General features: G+C 39.7%; 1 protein-coding gene across 7 annotated transcripts in view; it reads right to left on the reverse strand.

The window, feature by feature from the left end:
- LOC129776352 (calcitonin gene-related peptide type 1 receptor) overlaps positions 1–2,671 on the reverse strand; it is a 180,439-nt gene extending 177,768 nt beyond the window's left edge. For all 7 annotated transcript variants that reach the window (XM_055781941.1, XM_055781944.1, XM_055781943.1 and 4 more), the window contains exon 1: positions 2,152–2,671. The gene's annotated coding sequence lies outside the window, so the exon portion shown is untranslated. The remainder of the gene's footprint in view (positions 1–2,151) is intronic.
- Positions 2,672–22,331: the final 19,660 nt, after the last annotated feature.

Consider the following 22,331-nt stretch of genomic DNA (forward strand, 5'->3'; position numbering starts at 1 on the left):
TTCTGAGGAAATGTGTAACCCGCCATTTTGTAGCGGTCGCCAACTTTGATTTACCTTTTTTCATAAATAATTGTGTTCTACTGGTTAAGCCCTTTCATTCGATACCCATATTGATGGGATTTTGTGAAAATATGTACATAATCCGTCATTTTGTAGCGGCCGTTATCTTAGATTTTCAAGACCATGGAATACGTAGTTTTATAATGATACCAGAGATAAAGATGTGTTCCAAATTTCAGATCAAACGGGCTACAGGAAGGGGGTTAAATTTCTATTAATGTGGCACAGCGCTACAGACAAAGTTACAATGTCACAAACATACAAAACGGGTCAACCTAGATAAAACGGTGACTCAATTATCCGGAGGATTCGATTATTCGGGGTGAAAAAAAAATCAACAGTCCGGATAATCGAGTTCGACCTGTAATAGGAATTTTCTAACACGTATAAATATGTAGCAAAAAAACACAAAAGGCCGTGTTTTCCTAATTTTCCTGGATCACACCCACAAAAGTAACCCCTTGAAGAGCAACATGTGATAAGGTGTATCAGCATTAGAAAACATATCATTGTAAGTCGTTATCCAGGTGGGGCTCATCTTACCCCCAAACAACAAAGTTATATCGAATGCGAATTAATAGCTGAAATCAAACAAAATATCTGTTTACCTCTTCTAGAATATGCATTCGAAGATATCGGGTTGGATGAAATAAATTTCAAGGGAAATTCGTTAAATACAATGAGTGCAAAATTACATCCGAGTGGCTAACGTCAGAGAAATTTCTGGTTTATTTTTATTTTCAATATTTAGCAGTTTCATGTATAACAAGTTTTCTTAAATAGCTTCATATGTTCTGAAAAAGGATAATTAAGAAGTATCAAATGAATTTCAGTTAATGTATCGAAACTTAAGCTTCGGTTCATTATATCACCCCTGTTCATTTTAACCGCATTTTGCCTACTATAAAACGGATTTATTTCAAAGTTCTGTAAAACTATTGATGCGCAACTATCTCATATGAGGAAACGCAATCCGTGAATTCAGCATTAACAACCATGTTCAATATGCGTTTCATTTTTAGCAAAACAATGTTAATTAAATATACTCGTTCATAGATGAGTGTAAAGTAGATTCTCTAGGTATCTATAAAAAAAGTACTCATAGATTATTCTCCACATTTTTTTTGGATAAGTCAATATTTATTTTAATAAAGCATGTGATGAGTCTGTGTTGATCAATCATTCCTTTTAGGTTTCGATTTCGTATGATTCTAGTGTATTTCACCCGGTAGCTTCTTACTTCTGTAGATATTCTCATTTATAAATATGTACTAAAGTTCAATCCAAGATGTTTCAAGTTTAAAGGCAGTGAAATAGCAATTTTTTAAATTTTGCTCACATTTTGAAATTTGAATATATGTTAACGACCTTTTTCATCCGACAACAAAGTAGCAAAACGATCCTATCATTGCATCACGATCAAAATTTTTTCTCCCTTCTCCTACTAACCATATATCGCGATATATTACGAATTATGAATGTTCTAAAAAACTACAGCTTGTACAAATCGTTCTTCATAAATAACTCATTCGGCAAAATTGTTACTTGTGGCATCAACATTTTGCCGAAACATTTTCCTGTTGGTCACGCTGATTATCCTTTTTCTCGGAATGTGCGAATTCCAGCACACACTCATATGCTATTACTCATTTCCGGTTGAACGATTACGCAAAGTTGGAATTTTCGATGATTAATAATATTGCCCAATATAAACCAAGTTTCCCAAGTATCCCAAATATTGCTTGAGTTCCGATAGTCAGAGTTCAAAGTACTTTTAATATTACGCTCGTTTTTTTCTAATATTTGTATTTTTTTGGTTAAATTCTATTCGCACTGACTCAAACAGAAATCAATTTTTATGTAATGCAAACAATTGAGTATACAGCCGTTCGCTTCCAATTATTTTTGTTCCAAAGAAATGCGTAGAATAAATCAATATAAGAAGCCCTTCAGATAGGGCAATTAGATGAAGCGTTTGATGTTGGAACAGATAAATCTATCAGGCCGTCGTTACTTGTCCATACTTTTTTCTGTTGCTATCGAAAACCCAGGGGTTTTTCTAATTTTTCATAGAATCTTCTGTGTACTCACCTCAATTTAATTGCATCCTTCTTGGGATACTACGGCTGAGAATAACATCATCACTAATAAAAATAACACTCAGGAGATTCAACGGCAAAGCAACAGCAAAAATCACCTCCATTATCACCTACAAACTTCGATCTACAGCAAGGTTTCCTATAGCTGCAACAGGTGCATTCCAGTACCCGAGTAATCCTATTAGCAGCTGAGTAGCCCCAAAATTAATTTGAGAAGTTCCACCGGAATTGATTCTCGAACCGCTCGCACACTTGCTTCAACCAACACTTCTTCCACCGATTTCTTCACCTTCTCATCCGAGAATGCAACCGTCACAACAAGGCAGCTCCAGAGCACAAAAATCCTTCCAACCAGAAAGCACTCATTAGATAATTCTGCATAACAAACTAGAACAACAACAGTGGAACACCAAGCGCACACTTTTAACACCCAAAAACCCGACCACACGTCACGCAGCTTCAAAACCCAAACCGATGCGGAACCACCGACAGACGAGGGAAAACTGAACCAAACTGTCGAGTGGCAAACGGCTCCGTGTGCTTTCCTCGCCGAGAATGTCGCACCGATCTTGGAAGTGTCCATACATTCAGTTATGTTGCACTCGAACCATACCAACCGGTACCACTCCAAATGAAACCAACAGCGCTGCGATGTTGCGCGATGTCTCGCGCGCTACAAACACGCACTGACGAGCGCTCGAAACCTTACCTACGAACGCGTTTGTGATAAGAACTATTTAGCACACCACCCTCCGAGGGCAACATCTGTGCAGCAGATTGGAAACGCATCATTAATCTAAATAAAGTTTCGCGTCACAAACAGAATGAATAAAAGAAAGTTGTTGTCGCAAATGCGAAGTGAAATGAATCCGTCGGGTGCACCACAATTCAAACAGGCGAAAAAAGTGTTATCGTGCTGTTCTAAATTGAATTACCCATGCTGTGTTGTCAATCTTAAATGATCTGGAAGCGAAACGGATAGCCGTCAAGATACTACACAACATGACGACGATGACGGTAACGGCGGTGGCGATGCCATAGATGATGGTGATGATGTGAGTTTTACGGCTTTCGTTCTGGACACCACCACAGTAAATTTTACGCCACATCGTATTATTATATTGCGGTGAACTGATTCAATTTAAAATTAGTGCAAACAAAGGATTTTTTTTCATTCATCTTAAATTGAACAGTTGGCCTGAACATTTTGTTTGCATTATTCCATTTGAAAGGTGGGCGCGGAATCTGCGCGAGATGATATCGCGATGTACTGGAAATTTCCTAATTAAAACATTTCTGTTCCCACTCGACGTGGAAATGATAAAGGGTCGGGCAGAACGATAACAGCTCGTCGAGACAAGCTTTAGGATGATGCATGATTGTCGTACGATAGCCTGTGGAGTCCATTCAGATATTTACGTTTTTTAATTGAATGAGAAGATTTCGTGTAACCTCAATACCGGTGTTATGGTTCATTATGGGAAAAACTTCTAGAAAGTTAATGGTTTAAGAATAATCCCACAAAGGAAAAACAAACACCTGAACATTCGACTTTAATGTTTGAATCACACATTGATCCTCGCTATCAAATTAATTGAATATATATATATATATATATATATATATATATATATATATATATATATATATATATATATATATATATATAAATATATATATATATATATATATATATATATATATATATATATATATGTATATATATATATATATATATATATATATATATATATATATATATATATATATATATATATATATATATATATATATATATATATATATATATATATATATATATATATTCAATGAAACTGTTTCTCTCGCAATTATGAACAATATTTTTTAATCCGTTGATATTGATGATACAGAATTTATTTCCTAATAGAGTGGAGTCCTTCAACGATCTATCCTATTCGAAACCATGATTATGAACCACAATAACACGGTAATGATAAATAATATACAAAAAAGAAGGTTTGTAGTAATTGCATTTGAATTGAATTTTTTCATTGTTCAGAAATTTGTAATTTTAACTATTTTGATACCTCAAATGAAGGTCCTGGAAAAACAATTTTACAGCCTTACAACGAGTCATTGACGGCGCCAGTGGTTGTATGGTTAGCGTAACAGCCTCACAATCCGATCGGCCTGGGTTCAATCCCAGCTGGCGTCGTTGGGATTTTCTGAGGCGAAAAATCTCTGGTTACGTCTTCCTTCGGAGCGGAAGTAAAAGAAGTTGGCCCGGCTCATGAGTTGTTGAGTCTGATAGGTAGGAACAGGTGGAGTCGCCTCCCTGATGTCGGTGATTGGCACTAAAGTGGCGGAAATAGGCCGACGAAAAATAAGCGAAGATAAAAAAAAAAAAAAAAAAAAAAAAAAAAAAAAAAAAAACGAGTCATCAAATGGGGATCAACACTAGGGTAGGAGCCTACCTGTTGGTCTCAAATGTTCCTATCTCACGCCTCCACGAAGATCATATGACGACATTTTTAGATCGGGCGTGAACTGGAAACACACACCTGGTCTTGGCTCCGAGAACGGGTGTCGAAAGTGGCTAAGTGAGGGGGTGCGAGCGAGTCAGAGCGCTATATCTCTCCCGGGGAAGGCCTCCCGGGTCATGGAGGCCTTGCCAACCCGCTGTCTCCCGGGCAAAGGAGATACACCCAGAAAATGGAGCTACGTTCACGAAGAATACTCAGAATGCGATCGCCCGAGGAGGGTCCCCGAACTGGAGCTGGTCCTGGAACGGGCGTAAGAGCGAGCGGCCAGCGGCTGGAGGGCGATGTGCAAGAGCGGGCCACCAGCCGGGTTCAACCCGAAGAGCTACCGCCACACGGAAACAGCAGCCATCGACATCACCAACGAAACGCTGCGCCTACGAGGCGTGTTGCGACTGTCAGACGACAGTCGTCCACACTTATGGGTACTACTAGGCGACGGATCATGTGGACACATGAAATGAATGAATTCGTGATCCGCGCCTATTACATCTGCACTGCTTTGGAGACGGACATGAGCGGTCGCCCTCGAATACTCGCAATGTTCGAGGAAGCGTATCCAGAGTTCGTCGGGAGGCTTGACCAAAACGCGATGAACGCGAGGCGTAGAGCGATTGTACGCAACAATATGCTCTCCCAAACGCAAGTCGACGAGATCAAGCAGCAGGTGCAGAGAGAACTAAGCTCCAGAACAAGCAGAGCAAGCGATGTGTCGAGACGAAGTTCAGTACGGCTGAGCAATTCATTCGCGAGTGGGGCACGCGAATCAGCACCAGTGGAGGCCACAGTACAACAACCCCCTGAGCCGGAAGATCCACAGCCAGATCAACAACTACTACGCGATCTGGTCTTCCATTACGACGAGGCGATCTCACAGTTCCGCGACACGGACCCTTTGTCGCGCCCCAGGATCCCGAAGTTGCAGCATTCCCGCAGGCTGACAAGTGCAGTAAAGCTCATGAACGAGCACGTTCTTCCGCTGCACTTGGTTGATGCTGAGAACATGGAGGAGCTGCAACTGAAAGTTTACTGTGCTGCTGTGGCGACCGCCAAAAGTTTAGGATACCGTATTAGGCCAAGAGGCGGACTGCTCCAACATCTCCGTGAAAGGCGTGAGCCTCCATGGCGAAGGAGATTGGAGCAACGGATCCTAAACAAGCGCGCCGCAATTGGAAGACTGATGGCGTACAAAAGAGGCAGCAGATCGGCGAAATTATGTCGCCAAGTTGCTGTGATCGTGCGGCCTACTGAACTTCGCCAGCTGGGAGCTCACCAGCTGACGGAAAAACTCGACACACTGGTACAGCAATTGAGCGTCCTAACTAAACGGCTGAAACGTTACTCTGACTCTGCAAAGCGCCAGGAACAAAATCGGATGTTCAGAGATAACGAAAAAGCGTTCTACGACCACATTAGCGACGAGAAGCCCGACTACCGCGAAGGTTTGCCAGATATTAGCGATGTGACGAACTTCTGGGCTGGTATTTGGGAGACCCCAGTAGAACATCGCGACGGGCAAATGTGGTTAAGACGGGAGGAGGAGAGTTGTGGTGAAATTGGAGAGATGCCAGCTATCATCGTCGGAGAGAACGATGTCCGCGAAGCCTCGCGGTACCTGAGGAACTGGGCAGCACCGGGCCCCGATGGTGTCCAGAACTTTTGGCACAAGAAGCTGACCGTCGCACATCCAAAGATAGCTGAGTGCTTCAACAAGGTGCTACGTGACCCACACAACCTTCCTGAATTCGCCACCCGTGGCGTCACCTTCCTCCTCCCGAAAGACAGCAACACATTGAACCCATCAAAGTACAGACCGATAACGTGCCTATCGAGTCTGTACAAAATACTGAGCAGCATAATTACCGCCAAAGTTTCTGCTCACTGCGAACAGCATCACATCATCGCAGAAGAGCAGAAAGGATGCAGGAAAAATACGCATGGCTGCAAAGACCAGGCCATCATCGACGCAGCCATAGTCGGCCAGGCGGTATATAACCAGCGGAACCTAAGTATGGCCTACATCGATTACAGGAAGGCTTATGACTCCATACCTCACTCGTTTCTCGTCCGGGTATTGGAGCTCTACAAAATTGATCCCGTCGTCGTTAGGTTCCTGCAGCATGCGATGAGGCAGTGGAGTACGTCTCTGCACCTCAGTGATGGGGAAAATGTGTTGCAGTCTAGAACGCTGCAGATAAAGAGGGGGATATTCCAAGGCGACTCTTTCAGCCCGCTTTGGTTTTGTCTGGCACTGAACCCCCTCAGTAGGACGCTCAATAGAAACGGTCATGGCTATAAAATAAGGTATGGCGACGGCGCCCACGAAGAAGTGACCCATACCTTTTACATGGACGATCTCAAGGTCTACGCTGATTCACGTCAGCGTCTAGGTGTAGCTATCCGGGTTGTCGAAGACATAAGCAGGGACATCTGTATGGAGTTCGGCCTCGACAAGTGTCGCTGTGTCCACCTGCTGAAAGGACAACTTACCGAATCCGGAGGCTACGAGGTCTATGACGGCGAGTTTATAAGAGACATGGTTCGTGGCGAATCCTATAAATATCTTGGATTCCGACAGCTCACCGGGATTCGCCACTCCGACATCAAGACGGAGCTGCGAGACAAGTTCTTGAGTCGAGTGAACTGTGTCCTGAGGACTTTCCTCAACGCGGGGAACAAGGTACGCGCGATCAACACATTCGCGGTTCCCCTGCTGACCTTCAGTTTTGGTGTAGTCAAATGGAGCAAAACTAACCTAGAGGACCTTGAGAGGAGGATGAGGAAAGCATTCAAAGAGGCCGGAATGCACCATCCTCAATCGGCACTGGAGAGAGTTTCACTACCACGCAAAGAAGGGGGACTTGGAATCGTCGACATTTCTGCACTGTGTGTTGCCCAGGTACGACAACTGCGCGAGTACTTCGCAGAACGCGCCAACCAAAACGCGCTATACCGGGCTGTCTGCGCCGCCGACAGAGGATACAGCGCTCTGCACTTGGCGCAAGCGGAGTACCAACTCAACTGCAATCTGCAGACAGTGGAGGAGAAGATTGCAGCTTGGAAGCAGAAGGCAGTGCATGGTGCCCACCCCCATCAACTGGACCGGCCACACGTCGACAAGGCCGCATCTAATCTGTGGCTAACGCGTGGTGAACTCTCTTCAGTAGTAGAAGCCGACATGATAGCCATCCAGGACAGGATAATGCCGACGAGAAACTGCAGGCGGTACGTCTGGCATCAAGACGTTGATGACATTTGCCGGATGTGCCATCAACCAGGTGAAAACATAGAGCACATTATGGGAGGCTGTCCCGTTTTGGCCAACGCAGCCTACACCGAGCGCCACAACAACGTGGCCCGTATTGTTCATCGACAACTGGCGCTCCAATGTGCTCTACTGGAAGACAACGTACCAAACTACCGGTACCTGCCTGCACCTGTCCTGGAAAATGACCGTTTCAAGCTGTACTGGGATCGCACTGTTCTGACCGACCTCTCGATCCACCACAACCGCCCAGATATAATGGTTTACGACAAGAGCGACCGCAAAGTCACCATCATCGATGTCGCTATTCCACTGAACCAGAATCTGGAGGAGACCCACGGTCGCAAAATCTGCAAGTACCGACCATTGGCCGTGGAGCTCAAGGAACTGTGGGGGCTAAGGGAGGTCCCAAGAATTGTTCCAGTCGTTCTCTCTGGAACTGGAATTATCCCGAAGACACTTCTGGAAGCGCTAAAGGTGTTGAACATCGAGAAGGAATTGGCCGGCATCCAAAAGTCGGTCATCCTTAGCACCTGCGCGATTGTCCGACAATTCCTCGGTCAGGACTAAAACAGCACGAGCATGCAGATACGTGCATTCCGCAGAGCCTAGTCCCCCTTTGGCATTCAGAAGCCCGGGGGCAGGTGAAAATTCTGGCTAGGTTCGCCTAGTTAAGAAGTGAGATAAGTCTGCAAAACGAGTCATCATTTGTCAGTGCATTTTTGAATACAGTTAAAAGGTTAGATCTACATAGATTGTTCGGGCGGTTTAGAAAACACGCCGACAAAAATGGTTTGCTTACAAAAACGATTTAACCTTAATTTGTAATAAATGAATGTTCGCTACATTTTCCTCTTCTATCGGATGTACTTTTAGTTGAGACGTTTTCTCTTCGTGTCTGGTTTCGTTCTGATGCGATGCAATGAAAGTTCGGCACCCAGCGAAAGGGTGACTCATCGTCGGGGTGATCTGCGTTAATGGTGCTGATGTTGCTGTTGTTATTACTGCTGCTGGTGTTGCCGCTCGCTTCGGTTGTCGTCGTATAACGGTGGTCGTATGAAAACTGCATGAATATGCGTGAGTCACGCGCTCGGCTGATGGAAAGTATGTTTGTGTATGGCTTCGACGGGCGTAGTAAAGAAGTAAAAATCCTATTCTTCTGTTGAAGACGGAACATAGATATAAACCTAAGTCTAATGAATCTATAACTAATAAAATATATCATGGATTAACATAGAATTTTCTAGAAGGTACGTTGTCGGAACATTGTTTGTGAAGGTTAATAACTTTATAGCTACGTGATATACATTGAGCATGTTATGGCCATGAGTGCTCCCCTTGGAAGTTCGCGTAGCTACTGTAGTGAATTGATCTCATCGAGTGCTAACGTCAGCTCATTTATAGGGACAGCAATGGAGAACGGACAAGTGAATTCAGAGGAGTGAAGTGAGCAAAATTATAACATAATTACTTCTAAAGAAAACATATATGGGTGACATAATATTAAGATCGCGACTACTTAAGCTATAATGATCTGACATGTGGGTGTATAACCTTTCGAAAATCAGCGGAAAAATTAGCAACCACTTTAATTGCATTTTTTACATTACCAAACAACATGCCTGATATTAGGCTGTCAAAAAAGTCCTGCGGTATTTTTTTTGAATTTTCATTTGTTCATAAAATTAGTTACAATCATCTGTTTACGTCAAATATGCGCTGTTTTGTTCGATGACTTGTTCCCAACGAGATGCCAACTTCATAATACCCCTGTTATAGAAGCTCGCTTCCTTATTGGCAAAAAACTCGGATAGCCAATTTTCACAGGCCTGTTTTGTGGCTAACTTCTGACTACCTAGCTCGTTCGCCATGGACAAAACCAGGTGGTAGTCACTTGGTGCAAGGTCCGGACTATACGGCGGATGCAAAAGAACCTCCCATCCGAGCTCCCGGAGCTTCTGGCGCGTCACCAAAGAAGTGTGTGGCCTGGCATTGTCCTGATGGAAGACAATGCAGCCTCTGTTTATCAAAGATGGCCTCTTCTTCATGAGTGCTACCTTCAAGCGGTCCAGTTATTGGCAGTACAGGTCCGAATTGAGCGTTTGGCTATAGGGAAGCAGCTCATAATAGATTATTCCTTGACAATCCCACCAAACACACAGCAGAACCTTCCTGACCGTTAATGAGGGCTTGGCCACCGTCTGAGCCGCTTCAGCGGGCTTCGACCACGACCGTTTGCGCTTCACGTTGTCGTAAGTGACCCACTTTTCATCGTCAGTCACCATCCGCTTCAGATGTCGGGTCGATTTTGTTGCGATTCAGCAGCGATTCACATGCGTCGATACGGTCAAAGATGTTTTTTGCTACGATGCTACGGCTGTTACTATGCCGGTCTTTCTCGGCTAATTCAGCGATTTTGTCGCAATTTTCGACGACAGGCCTTCCGTAGCGTGGCGCATCTTCGACCTCTACACCAGAACGAAAACGTTGAAACCATCGTTGTGCGGTGGAAATGGAAACTGTATCGGGTCCATAAACTGCACAAATTTTATTGGCAGCTTGAGATGCATTTTTGCCTTTGTCATAGTAGTACTCTAAAATATGTCGGATTTTCTCTTTATTTTGCTCCATATTTGCGACACTATAACTCACGAACGACTTAACCAAACAAAACACTGTCAAGGACTATATTATTAACCTTTCCAACAAGCTATAGTATGACTCGATACAATTAATACAACTAGAACTACGCGCTTACAACGATACCTCGCGGAAATACCGCAGGACTTTTTTGACAGCCTAATATTATGATATCCTAGAGCAAATTGTAATACATAAATTGTTAGTAGTAAGACCTACACGATAGAAACATGAATTTAGCACGAATTGATTAAACAACAACCTGAACATCAATCTAATAAAAGTTCTATCGACGTTTAACCTTTTGAGCCAAGCTCCCTTAAAATATTTGGAGAGAAAAGAGTAAAATCATCCAAGATTATCTTTAAGATCATGCCAAGATCATCCCTTCATTAATTCTGCCAATTAATAAATGCTTATTATCGGCAAATCATAATTCATGATATGCTTCGACTCACATTGAGAGTTAACGCCCGTATGCTTCATCTTCTTGAATGGCGTTAACGTTCCCTGTGGAACTTTTGTCGTCTCAACGTATGCATTAACTAGCATCATTTATTAATACTTAGTTGAGATTTCTTAAGCCAAATAACACGCCTAGAATGTATCCCGAGGGGCAAGCTCTAGAATACGCGTGACCACAGTTGAAGGAAATTTCTTTGACGAAAAATCTTCCGCCCAGAACGGGAATCGAACCCGAACACCCGGCATGATAATGTGAGACGCTACCTACTCGGCCGGTGCACACGCCCGTATGCAGGCAACAAAATTGCTCGTTGCGTTGTGGGGGAAAACGAGTGGCTAGTACAATCGCAATAACATACACATTTTAATTGTCAAATTGTTAACATTGTTTTACTATTGGGTTGGGGAAAAAGAAATGTCGTATATTGTCAATATATGGCAACACTTAAACATATCTTGTGCTGTACTTATCGCATCGGGTCATACTATACGGCTATTTAAAGACGACAATCTGTGCTATAAGTGTCGTTTTGACAGTGTTGTGATTGTCATTTTCAGTCTCAAGTTATGATCCGGCCCAAACCATCGCCAAGCCCGGATTGACGGCCAGGAAGGTTTTGCTGTGTGTTTGGCGGGATTGGAAAGGAATCATCCACTATGAGCTGCTCAACTATGGCCAGACCCTCAACTCGGTTCTCTACTGTGAGCAACTTGACCGTTTGAAGCAGGCGATTGACCAGAAGCGGCTAGAAATGAACAATAGGAATGGTGTTGTTTTCCACCAGGACAACGCTCGACCTCACACATCTTTGATGACCCGCCAGAAGCTACGGGAGCTCGGATGGGATGTCCTATTGCACCCACCGTATAGTCCGGACCTGGCTCCAAGTGATTATCATCTCTTCCGGTCCATGCAAAACGCTCTTGGTGATACTAAGTTGGCCTCAAAAAAGGCTTGCGAAAACTGGCTGTCTGAGTTTTTTGCAAATAAGGAGGGGATAATGAAGTTTCCTTCTAAATGGCAACAAGTTTGCGAACAAAACGGCGCATATTTGACTTAAATTAGATAATTTTAAGTATGTTAAATAAAGCGTCAAATTTCGATCAGAAATACGACATTTCTTTTTCCCTTACCCTATTTACTCACTGCTCATGTTTTAAGCAAAAAAAATGCCTGTCTAATGATATACATCATAGCATATATCGCAATAACTATTTTGCCTAATATACGTTTGAAAACTCTTAATAATCGTTACATGCCTCATTTTAAATTTCGTAGAGTGACCCTCCTATATAGAAATCAAACGACTCACTTGGTTATCCTCGTGCACAGTGGACAACAACAGTTTGCTGCCCCTATTAGCTGACACGATGTGCTTATGTCTTGATGGGTTTGTTGTTAGAAATGCTCCGCATCGCTTCGCATTCATTTCATCAACAACAAAAATTGTGTCATGCTTGGTGAAGCATCTCGATGGAGACGCTTCATTATCGTCAACAGTGGCGGGGGAGAGAACTACTATTCGTTTATGACCGATGGTAGTAATAATGGTTTGGTGCTGCATATTCTCATTTCAATGATACAACTATCAGTGCCAACAGGGACACTCATTTGAATTCAGCTCCGGTAATGTTTTTGGGCACACACCGCACCTAAACCAGGCTTCAGTTTCGTTTGTAATACACACCAAAACGACGCATAAATTTATTATAACAAGCTACCGGATATTTTGTGGTGTGTACGTGCTTATTGTAATTCAGATTACAATGTTTCCGGTTCCGGTGTAAATGCTGAGCATTTTGGAACTGCATTATTCATACTATCCATGGTGACAGTACATCTCTCTAAGCTTTCAGAGTGAGCAAATTTTAGACCAAAAAAAAACATTTTTAGTTAACCAAGGGTTTCACTAGAAAACACCGTACTTCGTCGGCCTTTTATCCTTTCTCCCAAATTATCACCTTTCAACACTATGTTCTCAGTCGTTATGCTTCCTTTACAATGCAGGTTTTCAATCGCATGCGATATTTTTCAGTGCAGCTTTTTACAATGGTGAGTGATATCGCGCAATAATCTGTCATAATCTGTCTGTCAAACCTGCATCCTTCAAATCATACTGCCATTATGTGTTGTGGACAGGGTCGTACTAGATTGGTGGAACAAAAACATATCGCTAGATGTGTGAATGCAAGTATTGCAGATAATTAATAATTGAAAAATTAGCAAATTCAATGGAATATCAACAGAAATGTGTAAAAATAATTATGATTATGCAGCAATACGCTTGCAATAGGTGATCGACTTAGCTCTCACTTAATTAAGCGTTCCATATGTATAGAGCAGAACATTTATTTCGATGTATCGTTCCACCCACCTAGCATATCTTGTTCCACCTGTCTGATGTATGTAGCGTCTCCTGTCAAAGCAACGCGATTTTCGCAGCTAAAGCTTGGAGAGTTCTATCTTTTTTCGCAATGTCATGGGTGATTTCGCGTTTTGCTCTGATTGGCGAATAAAAATCGTTACTGAAGAAAGAAATCGCGATGTAAGAGAAAAATCCCAGAGAACGAATTATACGCTGGAATAAGTGTACTTTTTTTCGGAATGTGATACAATTAATTTGGACGATCAAAAGAAATATGTTTCATTTTAACTAATTCGCAGTTCTTTGGAATATGATGCAAATCAGCTCAAGTGAAATGAATACCAAAAAACATAGAGTAAGTATATACACTGATGGGCGCAAAAATAAATCTACCCCCATTCGAAATTAAGTACAGGACGGACTCGATCATATACAGTATCCGATTTCATTTCACTATATAATGTAACGTATATAATCAAATCCTGAATACAGCGTCGGACAAAACATTAAGACTACTGCTAAAGCAGAAAAAGAAAGTGAGAAAACTTTGAGAGAAAATAATTCAATCCAGTGCTGCAATCCATTTATAGTTATTTATTTGCATCGTTCGAAGAAATTTATAACATCTGTAGTTAAAACAATAGTAATTCATTAAAAAATGTTTCAAGCACACAAGCATGGATTCCACCAGCTTTTAGTACGTGGTGACTGAAATGGCGTACCAACAAATATGGATCCTATCCCACAGTTGCTGCATATTCTTCGACTTTTCCGTGTACACTGACCTTTTCACGATCTCCCATAGGTTCTCTATAGGGTTCAGATCGGGTGACTGCGCTGGCCAATCCATGACGTCGACTTTGTTATCCTGGAACCACATTTTGACCGTCTTGGCGGTGTGCTTCGGATTGTTATTCTGCATGAACTGTCATTTCAGAGGCATCTCTCATTTAGCGTGTGGCAGCAAAACATCCCTTAAGAATTGGTCGTAGAGGTACTGATCCATGATCTTATCCACCCAGTACAGGAGGCTCACCCCGTACCAGAAGAAGCACCCCCACAACATAATGTTCCCCCCTTCATGCTTGAATGTTTTCGTTGTATACTGTGGCATGTATGCGCAGCCAATTTGACGATGGACCCAAGTTTTTCCATCCGAGCCGATGAGGTTTACCTTCGTCTCATCCGACCACAGTACCGTTTCGAATCATATTTCGGACGCTTAAGGCATATTATGCAGAAAACAGATCTCAACTTTATGCACAGGTATTATTTGGTTGATATTTTCAATAAATTAGTTCAATATGCATTTAAGCATTCTACTTTGGTACCTATATGATTAAAACATAAAAAAAATAATCGAATAGAATGTTTTTCAAATGAAGCGAATAAAAATCAAACTTCGGACACTAAATCAAATTTCGGACAGATTAAATTCAAATTTCGGACACTTTATTTTGTAATTTTTTGGACGAAAATTACATTACACTTGATTATATTTTAAAATCAACTGCGAAACATTTACCATGCAATCACAGTAAACTGTTAACGATCATGAAAACTGATGATACACAGGAGAAAAATTAAACGGGTAAATTCTACGTTCTCAAGCTAAGCAAACGTCAAACAAAAAACGATAATGAGTAGTGCTGTCAAATTTTTGCCGATTATGTTAAAATTCATATGTAGTTCTCATATGAAATGATAGTGAAACCAAGGGATTACTCTAAAGAAGCAATTGTGATATAGTTATGTCATCAGTGCATTAAGCATTTCAAGATATTAGAACAAAGTGTCCGAAATATGATTCAGAACGGTATATTTCGCCACTGCTTTTCCTTGTCCGGATCGATCCAATCGAAGTGGTCTTTCGCAAACTTCAGCCGCGCCTTCAGATGCTTCGGGGTCGACTTCGAGACAGTCCGGAGGGCTTTTATCACCCAGTCCCTGCTCCACCAGTCGCCGCTGAACTGTCCGGGAACTGACGGACAAGTTCAGTTCGGCCGGATCTTTTTCGAGGCCTTGAATGGATCTTTCTTAGAGGCTCGCTTTATGACAGAGCAATCCTTCGCCGTCGTTTTCCTTGGGCATTAAACACGAAAGTTTTGGATCTTCCCAAGTACTCTGCGATTTCGCGTTGGCTACTGCTTGCCTTGGACATTTTGCGGATGACCATCCGCTCTGTTTCCGTGCAATTATGCACGTGACCCATTTTTCATAGACTCCAACTAGAAATCGAGAATTAAAACCTTACATACTTCTTGGTTACATGATAAATACTTACCAGGATTCGAAAACACACTTCTTAAAAAATCGGACGAAACAACACTCGTATCAGCCGAAACGAGGAAGTGGTCCTAAATTGTGTCGCGTTATTTTAATTGTGCTTAACACATTGACTGCCGCATCGGTCACCGGTGACTGACAGTATAACATATTATAAAAAGGTAAATAATATAAGCATATAAGCTTATGAGCATTCCTTTTGAGAAGAAATACCTTCCACTACGATAAGAAACGATAATCCTAATACGTTTGAAAATGTTCATCGAATCGCTATAAAACCGTGGCACTCAACGTGTTGAAGAATGACTATTGTTTTAACTAAAGATGGTGTAAATTCCTTCGAACCATGCAAATAAATTATTATAAATGGATTGACGCACTGGATTGAATTATTTTTCACAAATTGTTGTCACTTTTCTTTGCTTGAGCAGTGGTCTTAATATTTTGTCCAACACTGAATAATGGAGTCTGTATATAAGCGAGTCCGATTTGTATACCAATTTTTCACCTAACTTTCTCCTAATTCTACGTAAAAGTAGATAAATAAAGTATTGCATGAAATGTTGAAATGTGAGTCATTGAGACGTCCATCATGGATTTTTTTTCAGCTCGCGTTCCGAAAAGGCGAAAGATCTGTATTACTCAATTACTCAATTTGTAACTATTCTAATTATAAATATTTTTTTCCGTTCAGTTTTTGTTTTACTGTTAAAAGATAGATAAACAAATAATGATATAGTAAAGATATTCTTATTTTTACTTTTTCGGGACACGAAAAAACGTCCGTAATCCGTGCCTCTTTACTAGAATACCCGTTTAAGTGCTTCTTCCAATATTCATTGTTGCTATTCGAGGGGGGTTAGTTAAACCGAACAAAAAACCAAAAAAAACTCAATGAAAACAATAAAAATAAAAAAAAAAATACACACATTCATTCTTGAAAGTATATAGATTTGAGAAAATCATAAATTGAAGAAACAGTATATAGGTTAGGAGCAACCAGAACATCGCAGATTGGAAAATAGAGTTGTAATCTCCTTTTCCGATAATTTTCTATACAATTTTGGAATTCATAACAGTGCCACACAACGTTATGAATATAATACAGTGAGTTACCTCATTAGACATACCGAGGCACCACTCAGTGTCGCATTAGAGGCGATTGTGGGCTGCAATTGGACATTCGCGATGACAATGATGCAGTGTCGACGTCTGGTGGCGGCTTTCAATCTTTGGCTATAATATGTGTCCCACACTCAATGTTTACAAAAATGCCCAATTATCCGTGTCGCATTACTGTCCAATTAGCTAGATGCCGAATTAGAGGTAACTTACTGTATTGTGTTTGAGCTCTCCGTGATTGACCTGAACCAGCTAAATTGCACCATGAACATACTGAATGACGAATTGAAGTAGCGTTCCATTCTCTTTACGAAAGTTTCGTGATTTGAGCTTTAAATAGTCATCAACAATGGCGGCCACGTCCTTATAGTCACTAGAGGAAGGGCAGGAATGTTAGTTTGATATTCGCGGTCCGAAGGGTCATCTCTACAGCGTGGTTCCTTTGCAATTATCATAGAAGGGATAGTTGTTAGTGTGGAGGGGAAAGAATCAGGATTCACTGAGGTAAATGATGTGATTATGGAAACGTGAACTATCCAGCACTCGACGAAACGAAAAACTTAAAATCTTATGTGTCACTTGCGGCAGAGATTACCGTTAAGTAATTTGAGAAGAAAACCTTTACAATTATTTGAAATTATCATTTATCACACGTACTTTTGATCGAAATCCAATCTCTACGGCGGAGAGTTGTCTTTGAGGAACCTGAAAAGATAACCGAAGAAACTCCACGAAAACCTAAAAATAATTTAAAAAAATATAAGAATCGGTTGGTAATTATTACTGTAATGTGGATTGTAAATTACTTTCCAATTACAATCCAATGAAAATGAGGAAGAACTAAGGCATAAATCTAGGCAACATTCGCGAGCCGACGATTCTTGTTACATCGACTGCCCTTTAATCATCAGAAGACTCTACCCATCCAATGCCATGTTAATTCCCCCAAAAAACATTAGGTTGCGTGAAATTTTCGATAATATACAAAAGGCTTCGATGACTATGCATTGTTCTTGGCAGAATGGAAATCGGAGCGCGGTAAAATGCAACAAAATTCAGTTAGTGTGACTGAAGGAAGGTCAATCCTGTGGAATGGATAGCCTTTTCTAATACCTATGAGAACTCTTCTCTCATCACAGTCTAAACGAATAACGAAAATCATGTTCAACTCAACGTCCGAAAAAAAAACCGTGTCTCAGCTAGAACGAACAAATCACAATTAAAAAAAGTTGAAGTATTGTGTCCGAGACATTACCGCATAGTTGACGCAGGAATATATTTGAACAAGATACGCCGCAATCGCAGTCGAGCACATATCAGGGAAACGTCTTTCGATCTACACGGGTGTACGGGAAAGTAGAAGCTTTCATTTCAACCCTATATTTATTTATAACTTTCTAATTTTTCATAAATATCTGTATTGCAAAAGATTGTTAGAGAATATACAAATCGATTGGCACAAAAATTTGCTGCATCCATCGAGAAATGATTGAGTAGTAAGCGCTTTGAAACCATCAGACGACAAGCAAAGATAAAACATTTCAATGAATAAGAAATTCCGAAAACCTTAAAAAAACCAGGAGGGTTCTGCCTGTAAGAATCAGAATAATGCGAATATGTGTCTATATAAATAAAAATTATTTGGTGTCTGTATATCACGTTTTAATTCGAAAACGGAACAACAGATTTGAATAATTATTATTTAGCTTGATGTGTTTTGATCTGTGTTAAAATGATATGCCAAAGAAGTTATGAAATCAATCGGGAAGTTGGGGAAACATATAAATTTTAGAAGTTATTTACCGTTTTGTTCATGTTCCGAACAGTCTCAAATTACGAACACTTCTTTTTTAAATATAAATTTACTAAACTTTTATGTTATAAATAATTGAATAATGAAAACACAGACATTCTTTGAGGTATAGGCTTCATTTTGACATCATTTACAGGTGTTGATGCAGCCTATGATTTATAATATTAGACATTTGCAAAAAAGTGACCTTCAAAACCAATGATAAAATGTTTACGTTAGCAAATTCCGTAAAAAACAAGCAAAATTTTTAATTTTTTGTAGTTATTAACCTACAATAAATGGGTCATATATTCAAAAATTGATATTTTATGCAGAAATCTTCATTAAAATGAAGTAGTGTTCGGAATATCAATCAAGTTTCTACCCATGATTCAAATTCCGAACAGTTAATTTTCAGATGTAAATTTACTGAACTTTAATGTTATAAATAATTGAATAATCAAAACCCTGAAATTCTTTGGGTTATAGCCTTCATTTTACCATCATTTACAGGCATCGATACATCATATAATTCATAATATTAAACATTTGCAAAAAAGTGACAGTCAAAACCAATGATAAAATGCTTCCGTTAACAAATTGTGTAAAAAACAATCATCGTTATTTTGTCAGTTTTTGTAGTTTTTTCAACTATTTTGTTTGTTGTTTTCATGTGAAGTGCTAGAGAATGTATGAACCTACAATAAATGGATGAAATAAAAGGATGCAGAAATCTTCATTAAAATTAGTGTTCGGAATATGAATCAAGTTTCTACGCATGATTCAAATTGCGAAGTGAATTTTTAAATGTGAATGTACTGAAATTTAATGTTATTAATAATTCTATATTCAAAACCCTGACGTTCTTTGGGTTATAGATTTCATTTTATCATCATTTACAGGTATCGATACCGATATAGCGTCCTTGGTCCAGAAACCATGTAAACCATAAGGAACAAATACAATCAATAATTATAAAAGCAAAATCCAATTTTTTTTTGCGAGCATAACATTTTTCCAAAAAGACTAGCTAATTGATATTCATTTGATATATATAGATCATATGAATCGGTCCAGTAGCTTAAAAGTTATGATTTAAAAAAATGAATTTTTGTTGTTCGGAATTTGAGACAAAAGTGTTCGGAATATGAGTCAGTGACAAAAATGGTGTTTGGAATTTGAGACAAAAGTGATCAAACATATTTTTAGTTTTTCACCATTAATATGTATTTGTGAATCAATTTTTTTGTAGTCAAATGAAAAAGAAGATTCTATTGTATCCTAAAATCAAATTAATTTCGCGAAAGAGTACCATTTTGAGTAATGAGACATTGTTTAATAGCCATCAAAGCATAAGTGTTCGGAATATGAGACAAAACGGTAGCTTAATTTGTTTCACATTGGATTTTTCGGTTTACTCATTTACTGCTACTATCAACCTACTTATTGAAGTTACATTTTGTTTTGAAGTTTTATGTCCCTAAAAATTTTTGTGTTGGTACGTATACCATTTTATGATAAGGACGGATGTTAATAACTGTTTATTTCGATACCGCCGATTGTTCCATCAGTATGCGTTTGACGTGTATGTCGAAATCGAGAATGAGTTCCTGAAACTCAGCGAGCTCAACCAAGCAAATTTATGTTTCGAGGAGTACGTATACTTGAGAGATGCAATAAAGTCGCAAAAAAATTAAAGATAAAACATTTGTCGTTCGAGACACCTCCCGACCATATGTGTCGGAAGTCTAAGGCATAAGAATGAATATGTCCAAATTGTAATGGCATACATAACACATTACGAACGTTCATTACATTTACATTGATTTGACTTACGTGTGATTCTTTCAACCTGTTTACTTGCAAATAAAATAAAAAAGTATTGAATCCAATGGAAATTCGAAATGTGTAAATGGAACATTAATTAATTATTTGATTTAATTAGAGTTTTTTTTCTATCGATCGCGAATGTACGTTCAAAAAAACATAAATCCTAATTTTTTAGAGCCTTGGAAAAAGAAATAATCTTTCTCTTCCTGTCACTTCCCGTTTTAATAGGATCAAATGAAGTATCCAATCAACCATCCTCTGATAAAACTAGAAAGGATTATCTGAAACCATGAATACCTGTAGCAATTTGCATTGAATCTATCTGAGCGATTAGAACGTTCCTTCTTATTCTTCAGTAGGGGCATTGTACCACGGCGACCATTAGTTTGATCTATTGAAGTGCACTCCAGATTGTCATGTATGCCGTGTCAGTTCGTTCCATCATTCAGGGAATGAGTGATAATCGCACTAGGACTTTGCATATCCTTCCACGAAGGTATGACTTCCTATGTGAAGGTCCTTACCTTTTTTTGTTCAGCAGACCAAATCTCGTTTGTAATCAAAATGCCCTTTCCAAGAATCCGCAGTCTCCGCTGAATTAGTTTACTGCATTGACACAGTAAATGTTTCGAAGTTTCAACTTTGAAATTGCAGAAACGACATTTACCATCTGTTAGTTTTCCGATGTTTTTAAATTGATTCCTGCTCGGACAGTGTCCGGTCAATGGACCGGTTAATGTACTCAAATCTGCCTGAACGTTCGTTAAGTGAATGCTTGGGTTTAACCCTTTGCGGTCGTATTAAATTTGGGCAAGGGTGTCGTACTGGTCGGAATTATTTTTCCTTGGAAAAGCAGTGATACATGCAAGATTATTAAAAATAAACATTTTTTTGTGAACTTCATACTCGTATATGTATTATAGGGTAGCAATGGATGTATGGAAAAAAAATTCATCATCGAATTTTTTTTTCGGGATGATACCAGATTTCGTCGTTTTATGCATGTTTAAATCATTTGGCATAAAAAAAAACGATTTTCCAAATTTCCTTTATTCCCCCTCTTGGAAGTTTTTCGAAGATCAAAAAATCAAAACATTGAGTGCTTTGAGGCACCCCTAAATCATGTCCGATTGAGCTGAAACTTTGCACAGGTAATTTTTTGGTCCAATAAACAAAATGTGCTTGGTTGACATGTCCATTTTCGCTGCCATCCTAATGTATTAACATTACAAAGTATTTTAATGTAATGTTTTTATAAAAAAAAAATTATAATTCGTCATCGTGTAAAATCTTTCGATACAATCTCCAAGAGCAAATTATATGAAGTATAATCAATACATAATTCTATTTTTATTATCCGTTGGATATGAGACACTTTTACCATTAACGCAACAAATGTGTAATTAATTCCAGCAATGTGTATCCGAAACGATCAACACTTTTCACGTTTAACAAAAAAAGATTGCTTTACATGAGATTATTCAGATGACATAAGACATTTATGCAAACAACTATTCTGCTTTTAAAAAAACCACTTCAGCATAAATTAAACCAGTAGTTACTCAAATAACGATTTCTGCGTATCCGATATGATCATAACTTTTCACTTTAGATGAACAATGATTTTATCGCTTGAGACACTTATGCGATTATTAAATTAACATGAGACATTTCTGCAAACAGTAGTTCTGATACTTATGAACAATATTTTCCATCGCACTAAAGTGTTACAATGGCTAAATGTTGATGTTATGATTTTGTCCCACATTCCTTTGCATTCAACGCACTGTGCGTTGTCTTGTGTGGGTGACTACTTTGTTTGATACTGAGTACCGTTATCTATCACTCATAGGAACACCGTATTGATTCGTGAACAGGTTCACT

Source organism: Toxorhynchites rutilus, chromosome 3 (assembly GCF_029784135.1).
Source record: "Toxorhynchites rutilus septentrionalis strain SRP chromosome 3, ASM2978413v1, whole genome shotgun sequence".
NCBI classification, from domain to species: Eukaryota; Metazoa; Arthropoda; class Insecta; order Diptera; family Culicidae; genus Toxorhynchites; species Toxorhynchites rutilus.